Source organism: Mesoplodon mirus (assembly GCF_964341445.2).
Source record: "Mesoplodon mirus genome assembly, contig: SUPER_3_unloc_1, whole genome shotgun sequence".
NCBI classification, from domain to species: domain Eukaryota; kingdom Metazoa; phylum Chordata; class Mammalia; order Artiodactyla; family Ziphiidae; genus Mesoplodon; species Mesoplodon mirus.
In genome coordinates, this window is record NW_028295818.1 from 2,848,602 (window position 1) to 2,864,943 (window position 16,342).

Sequence of the window (16,342 nt, forward strand, 5' to 3'; positions counted from 1 at the left end):
TTGAGTGCAAGTGAGCGTTCAGAGCCAACAACTGAGTTAACAGTAGGCCTCACAAGAGCCTCAGAGTTTACAACTGACACATGTTCCTCTCCCATGCTGTACAACCAGATGAGAAAAATTATCCAGTGATTCTTGCCATTTTCATGCTATTTCTACTTCTGAATGTCTACATTTAATCATTCAAAAACCCTAGGAACATCTCTAATGAAAAAAAGTCAAAGTGATTGGATAGGTTTCCAAAAAGCAGACATACTTTGTAAGAACAGATGACCCAACTAATTTTTTAAGAATTTCTCTTTTGCATCTTCTCCTCTGGCTTTTTCACGAGTGTGTGATATTAAATCATAAGCAGTTTCCATTCGGAGCAGTTTATGGCTCACATCAGCACAGAGGGTAAGACCAGTTTCATATGGAAGAATGGAAGTAATATAGCCAGGCCAGATTTCCGATCTGCAAATAAGTTAGATGTGGGTGTCAAGATCCCAGCTCTGGACGTAAATCCAGGTATTAGGGAACCTAAACTCACTGTCTAAAATTGAGGCTTTTAGAGTCAGTTTTAATCTCTTATTTTTAATAATCTCTGGTCTTTTGAAGGATCTTCAAACAGAGATTTTTACCAGATACACTAGTTATAAGTAATACATCATCTTTGTTAAACCATTTTTATTATCACCTATGGGCTTAAACTATTATCTGTACTCAAATGTGAGGATATATATGATACATACATATGTAAATTATATACACGTATACCAAGGAGTAATACATACACAGAGACACAAGTGTGATGACTGACAATATTTTCAGAGAAATTACCCAAGTAATCAACCAACATACCTGCTCAATTTGAAGACCCATAAAGGACTTTGGGGCATTAGTGTGAAGAGGGCTTCCTTTTGCGTTTTGTGTATGTGTGTTATTTGCTTTGACACTGTGGTTAGGCTAAAGTAGCACTATTCTGGGTTTTCATCTTTGGCAACTATTTTCTCACCAAGAAGCTTTTTTATTGGGTTGATGCCAAATGAGTATTTGCCTGATTCTTCCTGTCCTGATTCTTTAACTATTTTCCTAGTTTGGACAGCCACAATTTCGTTAGTATGTGTTAATTTCACCCTTCAACGTGGACACACTTGAAGCGAAGTGAACTCCCACCACACTGATGGTAGACTCCATCTGAGCATGCTCAAAAGAGCACAGAAGTTTGTCCATGGGGAGGGTAGTATCAGACGCTGATTGACAGTATCTGTGTTGTAGAACAACTTAAGGGAAAACACATACGGTTCTTACCCTTTGCTGCTCCTGATAATAGGCAATGGCAGGCTCTGGATCACAATGTTTGAACCCAGCAGGAATAGTTTTGCACTCTATGTGGCATGACTAGGATAAGGGGTATATGTATCTTATCTAGCTTGTATCTTCTTTTCTATGCTACACAAATACAAGGCTGTCACTTTCTGAGACAATAAACTTTCTCTGGATGTGACAGATTCAAAGCAGATGCCAAATTAGAAACATTTCTGAATTAGGTGATTTGGGTGCCTTGACCAGGTTTAAGAAACAAAACTGTTTTTCTTCTTGGTTTCACATTTAAACAATATGTGTTAGTCTAAACTATATGACCAAAAAATAGAACTACTAAAATAACAGGCCCTGGGCTTCCCTGGTGGCTCAGTGGTTGAGAGTCTGCCTGCCGATGCAGGAGACACGGGTTCGTGTTCCGGTCCGGGAAGATCCCACATGCCACGGAGCAGCTGGGCCCGTGAGCCATGGCCGCTGCCCCTGCCGTCCGGAGCCTTTGCTCCGCAATGGGAGAGGCCACAACAGCTAGAGGCCTGTGTACCGCAAAAAACAAAACTAAATAAATAAATAAATAAAATTACAGGCCCTTATCATTATTATTTTGATATAATAAATAATAGAGGGATATTGTTTTACTACTAATTACCAGCATTTAGTAACGACAAGCTAAACATTAAGCCTTTAGGAAATTTGTGAACTCCTTCATTTCTTCCAATAAGTCTGTCAGATTGGTACCAGTATTTATCACCATTGATGAAGAAACTCAGTTTCAGAGGAAGACACTGAGGCACAGAGAGGTTGAAAGGAACTTGTCCATAATTGCCCTAGCTGCTATGCTAGTCTGCTTCATCAACCACTATCACCACTATCACATTTACTTAATTGGGCTCTAGATTCAGATAAACAACTTTTCCTGGTTGCAAGGAAATCATTTAACAAGCCCAGATTGCAATGCTTGAAATGCAAGTCTGAGCCCAAATCTTAGAACCCCAAACCATGTGATCACTAAAAATACTGAGTATCTATTCTGCGCTGTATAATAGGAGTTTGCTTTTAAAATAACAGGTCCTATTAGGAATAAGTGTACAAATGACATTCTAGGAGGGAATATATCCAACAGGTGTTTTCAATTCCTTTAGTGGCAATGAAAAAGTATGAAGGCATTTCCTGCAATACTAAATGAGCTGATTTGCTTTTGGTGGGTGAACACTGAACTTTGCTTACAAAACTTAACCTGAAAGCATTTTCTAAGTATACTGCTATTACTCTACTAAAAGTTAGCCTTGTTATCTCCTTTAACAAACAAGAATGGTAAGACACAGTCTCAGTTAGTATAGTATGGATAAATCATTTTTGGTGTTGGGTAAACTTGTACCTTAATGAGTGTCTTCAATTTTGGGAAGACATGAATTCAGAATTGCCATTCTCTATGCACATTATTGCCATCTAAACTAATTCCAGCAAGACATAGCTATAGTTAGGTAGATCCTTTCATAAAATGATGCAGTCACTCAGGAATACTTTATAACGTAAAATGACTGGACAGTCAGTAACCAATGAATTATCCTAATGCTGATTCATCTGAGAGGTCCTTTATTCCAATGACTGCTGTTGCTATCCTTCTCTTTTCCTTTTGGGATTAAGAACTATGCACAAAGTCTTACTTACTCTAAGGTTCACCTTGTACCTCTCCTGTCACACAACTCATCATTTTCCCCATCATATGCCACCAAATGCCAAAAAAAATCTGAGCACTCTGCGGTCATGGCACAGGTATTTCTAAAGAGATGAACACTTGTTCAAAAATCATTAATCTGAGAATAAATATATGGGGAAATGATTGGAATCAACTGAAACTATGAGAGGCCAGCAGGGCAGATATGTGTGTGTCTGTATGTGTCTTAAAGAATAATGTTCTCTATGAGAAAAAATGCTTTAGTGCCCCAAAACTTAATCCAATTAATATCCTGGAATATATTTCAAGACCACTTGTATATATGTGCATGTACATAATTTCAGCATTGTATATTGTTTGTGTTATGTTCTCCCTTCTATTCATGGGAATATGTTGCCTTTAAAGCTTAACTTTTCTTGTCGATTTTGTACATGGATGAAGGTTCACACAATAAGATAACTTCAAGGATTTCTTTCTCCAATACCATTGATATGAATTCCTATTACTTAATTTCTTTTTCATTGATTTGCAGATGACAGTCCAAGATAGTTCTGCCAATGGAAATCACAGGACTACCAAGTATGGCAAAGACTTTGGAACAATTAGAGTGTGTTTTCATGGTCTGCATCAGAATTCTACAGATGGCTTTTGGCTGAATTGGCAGTGAAATGAGAATGGAAAGTTAGTGTATCAGTTACTTTTCAGTTTGGTATTTTTTCTTTTCTAGTATTCTACTATGTATTAGAAATTACATAAAAATCAGGAGAAGAGAAATGGTTAAGAAAAATATAACCTGTCATGTTAACGACATTCAGCACTTACCTAGACTCACAGGTACCACGAGAGAACATGAGAGCTGGCTTGTGAGAGCTCACTTTGTTCTAATTCCCTCATTATATTCATGAAAAGCTTTGAGGCTCAAAGAAGGAAGTGACCCTGCCAGAAGCATACCATGAATCAGTGATGAAAGGGAGACTCCTTGGCTTCTGTAGAGCCATGTCTCTGTGCACAAGGTGTTAAAGAAGCATTAGTTAAGTGCCCCTTTACCTAACAACGTGGAGCTTAATCATTGGGTTTGGGCTTCTTGTCTCTTCTTTTCTTTTGCTTTCTCTTTTACATCCTTGGGGGCCTTAGGTTTTAGTTGCTCTCTTGAACTGGATTTAGAAGACATTTATTTTCACTAGCCCTTATTTTTTTGGGATTGTTGGCTGAATTTTTAAGAAGTTGGGGAAGGATACTGAACTGCCAAAAGTTAACAGATTATTGGCAAAGAAATAACAATAATTATAATGCCAATTTCTCTGGGTATTCCCTGTGTACTTTAGGGGTAGAAATAGTATTTGAAAAGTGATTTCAAAACGTGCAAATATTACCTGTGGGACATAACCTACTGGTTAAGACCACTAACTCTGAAATTAATTTGCCTGGATCTTTTTCCCCCAGCTTTACCACTTATTAGTGGTGGGACTTCAGGAGTGTTTCTTCTTTGTTTCACTTCCTTTTTAAAAAACAAGGGGTTAATAACCTCACCCATTCTACAAAGCTGTGGCATGGAGTTAATACATGTAGAGTGGTTAGGAATCTATGCCACTCTTAAGTCTTTTAAAATCAACCTTACTATTGTTGTTACTATTATTATTATTTCGTTAGCTGTCCTTGAAACAGTTTGCCAGCAGTACTCACTTGTTTTTCTTTTTGTTGTATATTCTCTAAGCATTCTACCAAACCCTAAGTGGCTGGTTTCAGATATTTTACACCTCTTTACCTGTTTGTCACAGCAAAAGTAAAAGGACTTTGGCTCACCTTGATCAAATGAACCAGAACTTTGGTTTTCTCCCATTCATACACACTGGTAAACAGATGTGAAAAAGCGACTCCATGGGGCTTTCAGTCTGGAGCCAAACATCCAGGCTCTGTGTAACTCAACACTATTATGAACACATGTGGGTCCCTTAGGTCCCAAAAGAATCTCAACTAAGCCCATCATTATTTCAGGAATATGAAGAATGCTTTTTGTGAAGTGGTTGAACATAACAGAAATACAAGAAAAGGCAGAGATGTTTCGTATCACAGCTTTTTGAGAAATGCTCAGAGCTCTAAGATGTAGCTGACAATTTCCGCATCAGGTAAAGCTTTCAAAGTTACCAAAAATTTCACCATAAATATGTTTTTTCATCAATGGCAATAATGTGGTGACTCTATTGCTCAATTCCACACAGCATCAGCATTAAATACATGAAAAGGGTAAGTTAAAATATCTGTATGATTGCTTCTGACATAACACTGAGAGCTCTTTTATTTAGGTACTCCATCAGTTATAATGTGGAACATTAAGACAAATTATTTCTAAACACTAACAAGCAATGTAGCAATAAGTGGCAGACAATCAAGGGGAATTTTGCCATAGCATGGTGTTTATTTTGGTACAAGCAAGAATGCAAATCCAAAGGATGTAATTTAGAGGAAACTCTTCCTGTCTATTCTCTAGGAACTAGAACAGGGAGAATGAGAAGATGATTGTGGGTAAGTCAAACCGTTTTCTCCTAATTACAGCTGAATAACTGGGAGCAAACTCCCATGGAAAGTTGTGATCTGCTTGAAGAGAACTAGGAGGGTGCCCTGGTTAGGGTCTTCCATATACAGTTATTCAAGCTCAGACTTGATCGTCTGTCAGGGATGTTACAGTAGGGAGAGTTTTGCTGTAGCTGTGAGACCAGCAAGATCACTTCCAACTCTAAAACCTACAATTTGAATCACCAACACCAGCCGTCATTAAGCACGACCTCAAATAACTCCAAATCTGTTCATCTACTCACATCTTCTTTACCCAGTCAACAGACCTCAAGTGATTACTACATGCCAGACACAGTTCTAAGACACAGAATAAGAGATAAGAAAAGTAACAACCTCTGTCACTGCGGGGCTTGAGTTCTTTGGGAAGAAGTTCATCTAAATACAAAGAGACACCAAAGATAATATTTGTTTTTATTATTATTCTGTGAAAGAAGTAAGGTAATCTGATAAATTGGGACTGAGTTAGGCTCGTAGGACAATCAAGGAAAAAATATCTTTAAGAGATGAGTGCCAAATAGAAAGGAATCATTTATGGACAATTTTTCTGTAAATATTATTTCCAAGACATGGGAACAGCAAATACAAAGGCCTTGAGGGAAGATGAAGCTTAACTACAATCAAGGAACAAAAGGAAGCTACAAGGTAAGGTCAGGAGATAACCACACAAATTTATACCAGCTGGTCCCTAACTTCAAGTCTACGTGTATATATTCTTGAGGTGAGTTAAGACATATATATCATCCAAAAAACAAAAACAAGTTGACTCCAAAATTACCCTGGAAATTCTGAGTGAGAGTCTTTACAAAGGCACAACCATATTAAAGATCACAGCCATCATTCTCCAAACTCCACTCTGGCCGTCACTTGCAGGCATTTAACAGGGGTGGTTTAATTTCCTCTCTAAAATATTGTGCAGGAAGAACAAACATCCTGGCATGTCTGCACCGTGCACCTAGTGTCTCACAATTGAAAAGTAGCTGGAGCTCACCCTGCTGATGGCTTTGCCGGTTTTTGTTTTGTTTTGTTTTGTTTTGTTTTTACCTTTTATTAAGAGTCCCATCTCTTTTAAGAACTGGGATATATTTTTTGAGGGAAATAAAGTATAGGAAAATTCAATGGACAGAGATCATACTGTACTTGACTTTTCTGTTCTTTGCTACATTTGTCGAGACAAACGTCTGTTCTTAGCCTTTTTTAATGGCTCTGTTAAATATAACGGACACACGGTACACTGCACATACTTAAAGAACACAATTTAAGTTCTGAACTATGCATATACCCATGGAACTGCCAACACAATCAAGAAAACGAACATATCCATCACTTGCAAGTGTTTTTATGCCTCATTCATAAAGCCCTTTCCCCCCTCACATTCCACCCCTCCACATCCCCAAATGGCCACTGATATGCTTTCTATCGTTATAGATGTGTTTGCATTTTTCTAGAAATTTATATAAAGGGATTCACACAGTGAGGACTCTTTTATCTGGCTTCTTTTACTCAATGTAATCATTTTGAGAGTAATTCATATTTTTGTGGCTATCAATAGTTTATCACTTTGTTTTGCTGAGTAGTGTTTCACTGTATGAGGATACCACAGTACGTTTATTCATTCGCCTGTTGATGCGTGCTTGAGGTTGTTACAATTCTGTCTATTAAAAATAAAGATGCTATGATGATCCATGTACAAGTCTTTGTATGAACATATACTTTCATTTTTCTTGCATAAATATCTAGGTGCAGAAAGGCTGGATCATACGGTAGGTGTATGTTCAACTTATAAAGAAACAGCCAAACTGTTGACTGAAGTGACTATGACACCTTCCTTCCCACTGGCAGTGTAAAAGACTTCCAGTTCCTACACTGCCTCACCAATAAGTGGTGTGGTTGGACTTTTCTAATTTTAGACATTCAATAGGAATGTAGTGGTATCTCCTGGGGCTTTCACTTTCATTTAGCTAATAATTGATTACAGTGAGCAACTTCCTGTGCTTATTTGCATCCGTACACCTCCTTGGCAGGATCTCTTTTAAAATATTTTTACCCATACTGTTAATTTTTAAAATTTTTTCTAATTACTGAGTTTTGAGAGTTCTATATGTGTTAGAGATACAAGTCTTTTCATGTATATAATTTGTAAATATTTTTTTCCAACCTGTGGCTTTTATTAATAATGGCTTCCAAAGATGAAACCCAATTTATCACTTTTTTTCCTTTATGGATCTTGTTTCTGGTATCATCTGTAGGAAATCTTCACTTAACTCAAGGTCAAAAAGATTCTGTCCATGTTTTAGAGATTCATGTTTTCATCTACATTTAGTTAATTCTTTATATGGTGTGAAGTAGGGATCAGAGGTCATAATTTTGCATATGGCTATCTATGCACAATATCCGTGTACTACATGCTTCTAGCATCATTTGTCAAAAAGACTATCCTTTCTCCTCTAAATTGGCTTTGAACCTCTGTTGAAAATTCAATTGTCCTTATATGTGTGGATATGCTTCTGGGATCTACATTCTATTTGATTGACCTATTATATCTGACTCTTGGTTATAATATATTCTTCCACTGATTTCTTTTCACTTGCTCATGTAAATAGTCTCCCAGTAATATAGCCTTTCCATTTGACTGGACATATCTAGGTATACCTGAAATGCATTTGATAAATCGATGGAATTTGCACTCAAACTAGGGTTACTTTCCAAAAACACTTAAAATGTTGAGGTGTATAAACGATGTATTCTACAGCCTTCCTGCCTCAACCAAGTGTATGTTAACACATCTCCACAAGCTATTTTGCATGTGTATGGGGCTGTAGAGTCTGGGGAGTATGAGAGCGGTATGTGCTGTCTATCCCAAAAGATCATCATAGGAGGCAAAGGAAACATTAAGGAAATAGATAGGAATAGTCAAATGCCAAATGTCAAAATATTTCTCATGTGTTTTTAATGTTTAAATTGAGATAAATAAGCAAATTATAAAATACAAAACTTCAGAGAATATTTCAAAATGCTCTTTTTTGCCAGATGCAACAAGATACTAGGAATAAATAGAGGAATTTTCTGGAAACAGCTTGTCTTTCCTTTTTTTATCACCATCGAGTGATGGGGTTGTATTTTATTCAGTGTCTTGTACATGTGGGTGCGAATAAAAAGGAACTTCTCTCAAAAAGAGAAATGAGCAAAGAATATGTGTTGTCAACTTGTCTAAAGCATTTTTTCATGTTCTGACTCATTTTTCTTTGTATTGGCATTTCAAGGGATTTTGGTTTTTAATTTGACTATACAAAAACCTTGATAACTTCAGTGAAACTCCATGAAGATAATATAAACAACTGTAATGGAAAATGAAAAGATGATAATAGCAACCAGCACTGTGATATTTCTTGTCAGTGTTCTTTACTAATTAAATAGTAACAAATCCCATATTAATTTGTCTTTTCGAACTTTGGCCTTTACTTTGGTGGAATAAGTTCCTTTTGCTTTATTATCTGTTTGCAATTAAAAACAATTAATGACCATACTTTGATATGATCATCTTAGAGTTGTATAGAGGGAGGATAGTTATGCAACTACTTATATATCTATGGGTTCAAAGAAGTTTAAAGGCTTGATATTTGAATCCTGTGGAATGCAGCCTCCTTTCCCAGAGGGAAATGAACATATACATGTACTTAATGTAGTTTAAAATAAAGCAACACCTGTTCGTAGAGGCACCTTCTATTTCAGGCATGTTTAGGCATAGGGAAGGGGAACAACAGCTATAAAATATAATTCTTGTCTATAAGGAGTTTACAGTTTAGGGGGGTTGAGGGCTCTCAGTGACTCAATGAGGATGAGCCTGATGCACGTGGCTACAAGGTCACTCTTGAATAAAGTCTGCTTTAGGAAAGACCAGCCTACTCTTATTCTGTTAACCTCTTTAATGTGGTGTCCAATAAACCTGAATATCAAGCTCAAATGCCACTTTAGAAATGTTTCCAGGGGTGCTAACAGCCAAGAAGTCAATATGATTCCTATACACTTGACACAACTCACCAGAGGTCTTGAATTCGGTGAGCATATTGACCTCTTTTAAGAAGGATCACCACTTAAACTTCAAATGCTAAACTTCTAAGAGAATGAAGTAAGTAATAAGTGATATTCAGGTTCAGAGGTGGAAGAGAAAAGAGGTCTCACCTTGAGTAGAACATTTTGTTGGATTCTCCAAAGTGGCAAACAATAAGGAGAACATTAACCAACTAAGACTCTGAATAAGTTGATAATTAAGATGAAAGCCTCAGATGGAGGTCATAATGTCCCCTAGATTTAAGGATACACTTAGGCTGAAAGGGAAACTATTGAAAAAGATATAGAAAATGCTAAATATTTCACAAAAAATTTATTAGAATAAAACAACTTAGCAAAGTTTGCAGAGTAAGAAATCAACATATACACATCACTTGCATTTCTGTACATTAACAATGAACAATCTGAAAAAGAAATTAGGAGAACAGTTCCATTTACAATACCATCAAAAAGAAGAAAATAATTAGGAATAAGCTTAACGAAAGACATGAAAGACTTGTACACTGAAATCTACAGCATTGGGCTTCCCTGGTGGCGCAGTGGTTGAGAGTCCACCTGCCGATGCAGGGGACACGGGTTTGTGCCCCGGTCCGGGAAGATCCCACATGCCACGGAGCGGCTGGGCCCGTGAGCCATGGCCGCTGAGCCTGCGCGTCCGGAGCCTGTGCTCCACAACAGGAGAGGCCACAACAGTGAGAGGCCCACGTACCGCAAAAAAAAAAAAAAAAAAAAAAAAAAAAAAAACAAAAACTACAGCATTATTGAAAGAAATTAAGGAAGACATAAATAAATGGAAAGATACCCCATGTTCATGAACTATTGTTAAAATGTCCATATTATACAAAGCTATCTACAGATTTAATACAATGCCTATCAAAATCCCCTATTTTTGCAGAAATAGAAGAAACGACCCCAAAATTGATATGTAACCACAAAGGACCCTCAATAACCAAAGCAAACTTGAAGACCTCACACTTTCTTTTGAAATGAAGTTTTCTTGTTATTGTGGGTTAAAAATCCAAAGTCCTAAATGTCCATAAATTATCCTCCCAAATTTATATTTTGGTTCATTCTCAGTGACAGGGCTTTTGGTACCTGAGCGGCATTGAGGGTTCCTTCAATATCTGTAGCTTGGACTTCTGTCACTGACATGGTGTGGGTATCTCAGAGCCTTGGTTGTTTTATCAGTTTATCACGTCCCTCATGAACAATGCTCAGGAAGGCCCCACGCTTGCTTGGTTTCATGCTCTGCTACTGCTGTCTTGAAATTCTTAATAATTTTATCTTTGAACTTACGTTTTGTAAGGAACGTTTATGGGACGATAAAATGTACGCATGAGCAGAGGAGACACGTGCAATATGTGTGCCTGCCACCATTCCTGCTGCCCCTGCACATCTAGTTTTTACCCTGCTTATGGTGTGCTTTCCATGACATGCTGACTTGCTACCATTTGGAGTCTTACTGAGTTCCACCAGAGTTCTGTGCTACTGGTCACATCCAAGACTAAGTGAACATGTTAACAGCTTCGGGAAGCCATGCTTTCCATCTGAATATGAAATTACTTCTAACAGAGAAAGGAAGCAGTTCTTTTTTAAGAAACAAGAATGTCTAAGGAATCTTATCATATCCTTTCTTACTCGTGTTACCTCCCAATATTAGCCAAACACATCTGCTGAAAAAGATGACATATATGAAAAAGAGAAGAGAGAAAAATATGCTAACGGATTCCTAATTACCCAAATGCCCCATATCTGTTTCAGTAAGTATCATTATATATTATGGAAATTTTTCTCAGTGACAGAGAAAGACATCCTGGCTGAACATCCCTCTGCCCATGACACAGAGATGATGGTCTACAGCTACCTTGAAGGCGTTGGAGCCCACTTTACCCGTCACTAATATTAATGGAGGACAAAACTTCATATTCCGTTTGCTCTGTATTTGTTACAGCACTTCTTCCCTTCATTAAAATGGATGGCCCATAATTCAGTCTGTAGTGTGTGTATCATTGGAAATTGAACAAATTTTTGTTGGTTTTATTAATGCCATAGGTTTCTAGGGAGGGTCTACTCAATAACTAAGTCTAGTTTCACAGTTACAAATAAATTATGATGTAACTTTGCATAAATTAAGTTCATCATAAAGGAAGGATACTGAGAGCTGCTACTACCCCTTCACTGAGGGGCTCTTGTAAAGCGCTAAATAAAACAACAGAGGTGTATATGAGTGCATATATTTTCTATATTTGTACACACTTAAAAAGAACTCTTACAAAATGCATTATAAAAACCTTGATGCTGTGTGTCCCTAGTTCCCAGCTCTCTCATTAAAACTATTGAAATGAACAAAATGTTATCTATTAGGATAGCTATCAGAGTACTCCAAATACTACTTCTGCCCTGAGCAGGTAGTCAACGTTAGGAATCTGGTACCATCCAGTCACCTCCCACTTCCTTCCCCAAAGGAGAGGGAGGTGAAGGTCCCATCCCATGCCATGGTGTTCTCTGCCCCAACCGCATGCTGCTCCCTGCTGCTGGAGAGGCCAACAAAAGAAGTGCTGGGTGAAGACCACCAGCCCAAATCACCAGGCTCACTGATGGCTGGGAAGGAGCTGCAGCGTGAAAAGTCTTCACGCATCCCATCAAAAAGCTCCTCTTCCCTGGTATCTACCAGCAGTAGGCCCTGCAAGGGGGATTCCCCTGCCGCTTTTTCTGCCACTTCCAGGGCTGAGGTCACTCCCATCAGGGATCGAGGCACTGACATGGGATCAAGGTGAGCTGTCCCCTCCTAAGCTTCTGCGCTTAGCTGCTGCCAAAAACCCAGGCACCTTGGAGAAGAACACTGACTGTCAGTGGAACAAGATCCTGAATCATATTAAGGACGGTCAAGGAAGAATGCAGTGCCCCTCAGCCTGCCCCTTCTCTCTCCCCACCTGCCTCACACACTGCAGACTCCCTGCCCACGGCCACTCACACTTTGCAGGTCCCTGCTGCTACCACCGCCTTGGCCGACCTATATTCCACGTCCCTCATCCTGTCTGCCCCTCCACCTTCCCCAACACCTAATATTGATCAGGAAACAAGATACACAGTCCCTAAGCTGCCAGTCCTGCTGATTCTCTTCCTCCTTCAGCTTCTGATCCCATTTTGGGAATTCCACTAAAGAAGAATGAAGGACCTTTTCATTCAGTCACAGCCACACACCTCTTATTTCTGAACTCCCCACACCTCCTAGCATCCAGGCTTTCTCCTTCCAGCCACCATTCCACGAAAAGGAACCCCCAACAACTGTTTGTGTAGATTCTAGCCCCCCTTTATACTTACTTACCCCTCTTCCAGTCCCTACCATCAATCCCCCTATTTTAACCGGGCGGCCAATAAGTTCTATGGGAATCCCTTCCACCAGCATGGCCACGGCATCGGGAAGTTTCACCTTCCAGTCTACTGCACACTCTGATTTATACATGGACACGACAGCCTCTTCCCAAGCTGTAATTTTTAGGTCTCTCCCAGGTTTCAGGGTGGAGCAGAGGCACCCTGCAGGGGTAAGAGTGTCCATCACCGCACATCTGCCGATGGTGCCCTAGGCCACCCCAATTTTAACCATCCTTTTGGCCCCCAAACCAAACCACAGCCCATATTTGGGACCACTCATGGGCAGCAGAGGGCCTCTCCCCCTGGTGTTCCTGTTTTCGCAGCACCCCCATTTACGGCTTCAGCAGAAAAAGCTCTGACAAAGAACCTATGGACAACATACCTCCTTCCCAGGTTGTCATTTTTCATTCGACTCCTGTTTTCTCAGTCCCACATTTATGCCTTCAGCCAACAGAAGCTTTGACACTGAACCTAGGGACACCACACCTCCTGCCCAGGATGTCATTTTCATTTAGATCCTGTTTTCACCAGTCCCCCATTTATGGCTCCGAGGGCAGGAGCTGTGACACTGAATCTATGGACACCACACCTCCTTCCAGGCTGTCATTTTCCAGTTGGCTCCTGTTTTCCCCAGCCCCCCATTTACCACTTCAGCAGGCAGAAGTTCTGACAGTGAACCTATGGAAAACACACCTCCTTCCCAGGCTGTCTTCTTACATTGGGCCCGTGTTTTCCACAGCCCCCAATTTAGGGCTACAGCAGGCAGAAGCTCTGACACTGAACCTATGGACAACACACTGCCTTCCCAGGCTGTCATTATCATTGGGCTCCTGTTTTCCCCAGCCCCCCATTTCCAACTTCAGGAGGCAGAAACTCTGACACTGAACTTAGGCACACCACACCGCCTTGCCAGGCTGTCATTTTCGACTCGGCTCCTGCTTCCCCCAGCCCTCTATTTATGGCTTCAGCAGGCAGAAGTTCTGACGCTGAACCTAGAGACACTACACATCCTTCTCAGGCTGTCATTTTCCATTCGGCTCCGGTTTTCCCAGTCCCCCATTTAAGGCTTAAGCAGGCAGAAGCTTTGACACTGAACCTATAGATAACACACCTCCTTCCCAGGCTGTCATTTTCCATTCGGCTCTTGTTTTCCCAATGCCCCATTTACAGCTGCAAAAGGCAGAAGCTCTGACACTGAAACTGTGAACACCACACCTCCTTCACAGGCTGTCATTTTCTCTTTGGCCCCTGTTTTCCCCTGGCCCCCATTTAGGCTTCAGCAGGCAGAAGGTCTGACATTAAACCTATGGAAAACACACCTCCTTAGGAGGCTGTCATTTTCCATTGGGGTTCTGTTTTCCCCAGCCACCCATTTCCAGCTTCAGGAGGCAGAAGCTCTGACACTGAAATTATGGACACCACACCCCCTTCTCAGGATGTCATTTTCTATTTGGCTCCTATTATCCCCAGCCCTTTATTTACAGCTTCAGCAGGCAGAAGCTCTGACACTGAATCTATGGACAACAAACCTCCTTCCCAGGCTGTCATTTTCCATTCGGCTCCTGTTTTCCCAGCCCCCCATTTACGGCTTCAGCAGGAAAAGTTCTGACAAAGAACCTATGGACAACATACCGCCTACCCAGGTTGTCATTTTTCATTCAACTCCTGTTGTCCCCAGTCCCCCGTTTATGGCTCCGAGGGCAGTAGCTGTGACACTGAACTTATGGACACCACACCTCCTTCCAGGCTGTCATTTTCCAGTCGTCTCCTGTTTTCCACAGCCCCCCATTTACGGCTTCAGCAAGCAAAAGCTCTGACACTGAACCTATGGACAGCACACTTCCTTCTCAGGCTGGCTTCTTACATTGGTCTCCTGTTTCCGCCAGGCCCCCATTTCCGGCTTCAGCAGGCAGAAGCTGTGACACTGAACCTACGGAAAACACACCTCCTTCCCAGGCTGTCATTTTCCATCTAGCTCCTCTTTTCCCCAGCCACCCATTTAGGGCTTCAGCAGGCAGAAGAACTGACACTGAACTTACGGACAACACACCTCATTCCCAAGCTGTCATTTTCCATTAGGATCCTGTTTTCCCCAGTTGCCCATTTACGGCTTCAGGAGGCAGAAACTCTGACACTGAACTTATGGACACCACACCCCCTTCCCAGGCTGTCATTTTCTATTTGGCTCCTATTTTCCCCAGCCCTCTATTTACAGCTTCAGCAGGCCGAATCTTTGACACTGAAGCTATAGAAAACACACTTCATTCCAAGGCGGGCCTTTTCCAATGGCTCCTGATCAACCCTTCCCCCCATTTATGGCTTCAGCAGGCAAAAGCTCTGACACTGAACCTATGGACGACACACCTCCTTCTCAGGCTGTCTTCTTACATTGTTCTCCTGTTTCCGCCAGCCCCCCTTTTCTGGCTTCAGCAGGCAGAAGCTCTGACACTGAACCTATGGAAAACACACCTCTTACCCAGGCTTTCAATTTCCATTTGGCTCCGGTTTTCCCCAGCCCGCCATTTGTGGCTTCAGCAGGCAGAAGCTCAGGCAGTGAACCTATGGACAACACACTTCCTTCCAGGCTCTCATTTTCCACTCGGCTCCTGTTTCCACAAGCCCCCCATTTCTGGGTTCAGCAAGGAGGAGCTCAGACACTGAAACTATGGACAACAAACCTCCTTCCCAGGCTGTCATTTTCCATTCGGCTCCTGTTTACCCATTCCCCCATTTACAGCTTCAGCAGGAAAAGCTCTCACAAAAAACCTATGGGCAACATACCTCCTTCCCAGGTTGTCATTTGTCATTCGACTCCTGTTTTCTCAGTCCCGCATTTATGCCTTCAGCCAACAGAAGCTATGACAATGAACCTAGGGACACCACATCTCCTTCCAGGCTGTCATTTTCCAGTTGGCTCCTGTTTTCCCCAGCCCTCCATTTACCACTTCAGAAGGCAGAAGTTCCGACACTGAACCTAAGGACAACACACCTCATTCCCAAGCTGTCATTTTCCATTAGGGTCCAGTTTTCCCCAACCCCCATTTACGGCTTCAGCAGGCATAAGGTCTGATACTGAACCTATGGACAACACACCTCCTTCTCAGGCTGTCATTTTCATTGGGCTCCTGTTTTCCCAACCCCCTATTTACGGCTTCAGCAGGCAGAAGCTCTGACCATGAACCTGTGGACACCAAACCTCCTTCACAGGATCTCATTTTCCATTCGTCTCTTGTTTTCCACAGACCCCCATTTATGGCTTCAGCAGGAAAAGCTCTCACAAAGAACCTATGGACAACATACCTCCTTCCCAGGTTGTCACTTTTCATTCGACTCCTGTTTTCTCAGTCCCGC

At 40.9% G+C, this 16,342-nt stretch overlaps 1 pseudogene across 1 annotated transcript in view; it reads right to left on the minus strand.

Annotated features, from left to right (window-relative positions):
- Window positions 1-12,380, minus strand: part of LOC309801618 (piwi-like protein 3) — a 34,835-nt pseudogene extending 22,455 nt beyond the window's left edge. Inside the window, exons 1-2 of the transcript in view lie at window positions 12,061-12,380; window positions 254-450 (exon numbers count right to left, since the gene is read on the minus strand). The product of the transcript in view is annotated as a piwi-like protein 3 (transcript). The remainder of the gene's footprint in view (window positions 1-253; window positions 451-12,060) is intronic.
- Between the last annotated feature and the right edge of the window lie 3,962 nt (window positions 12,381-16,342).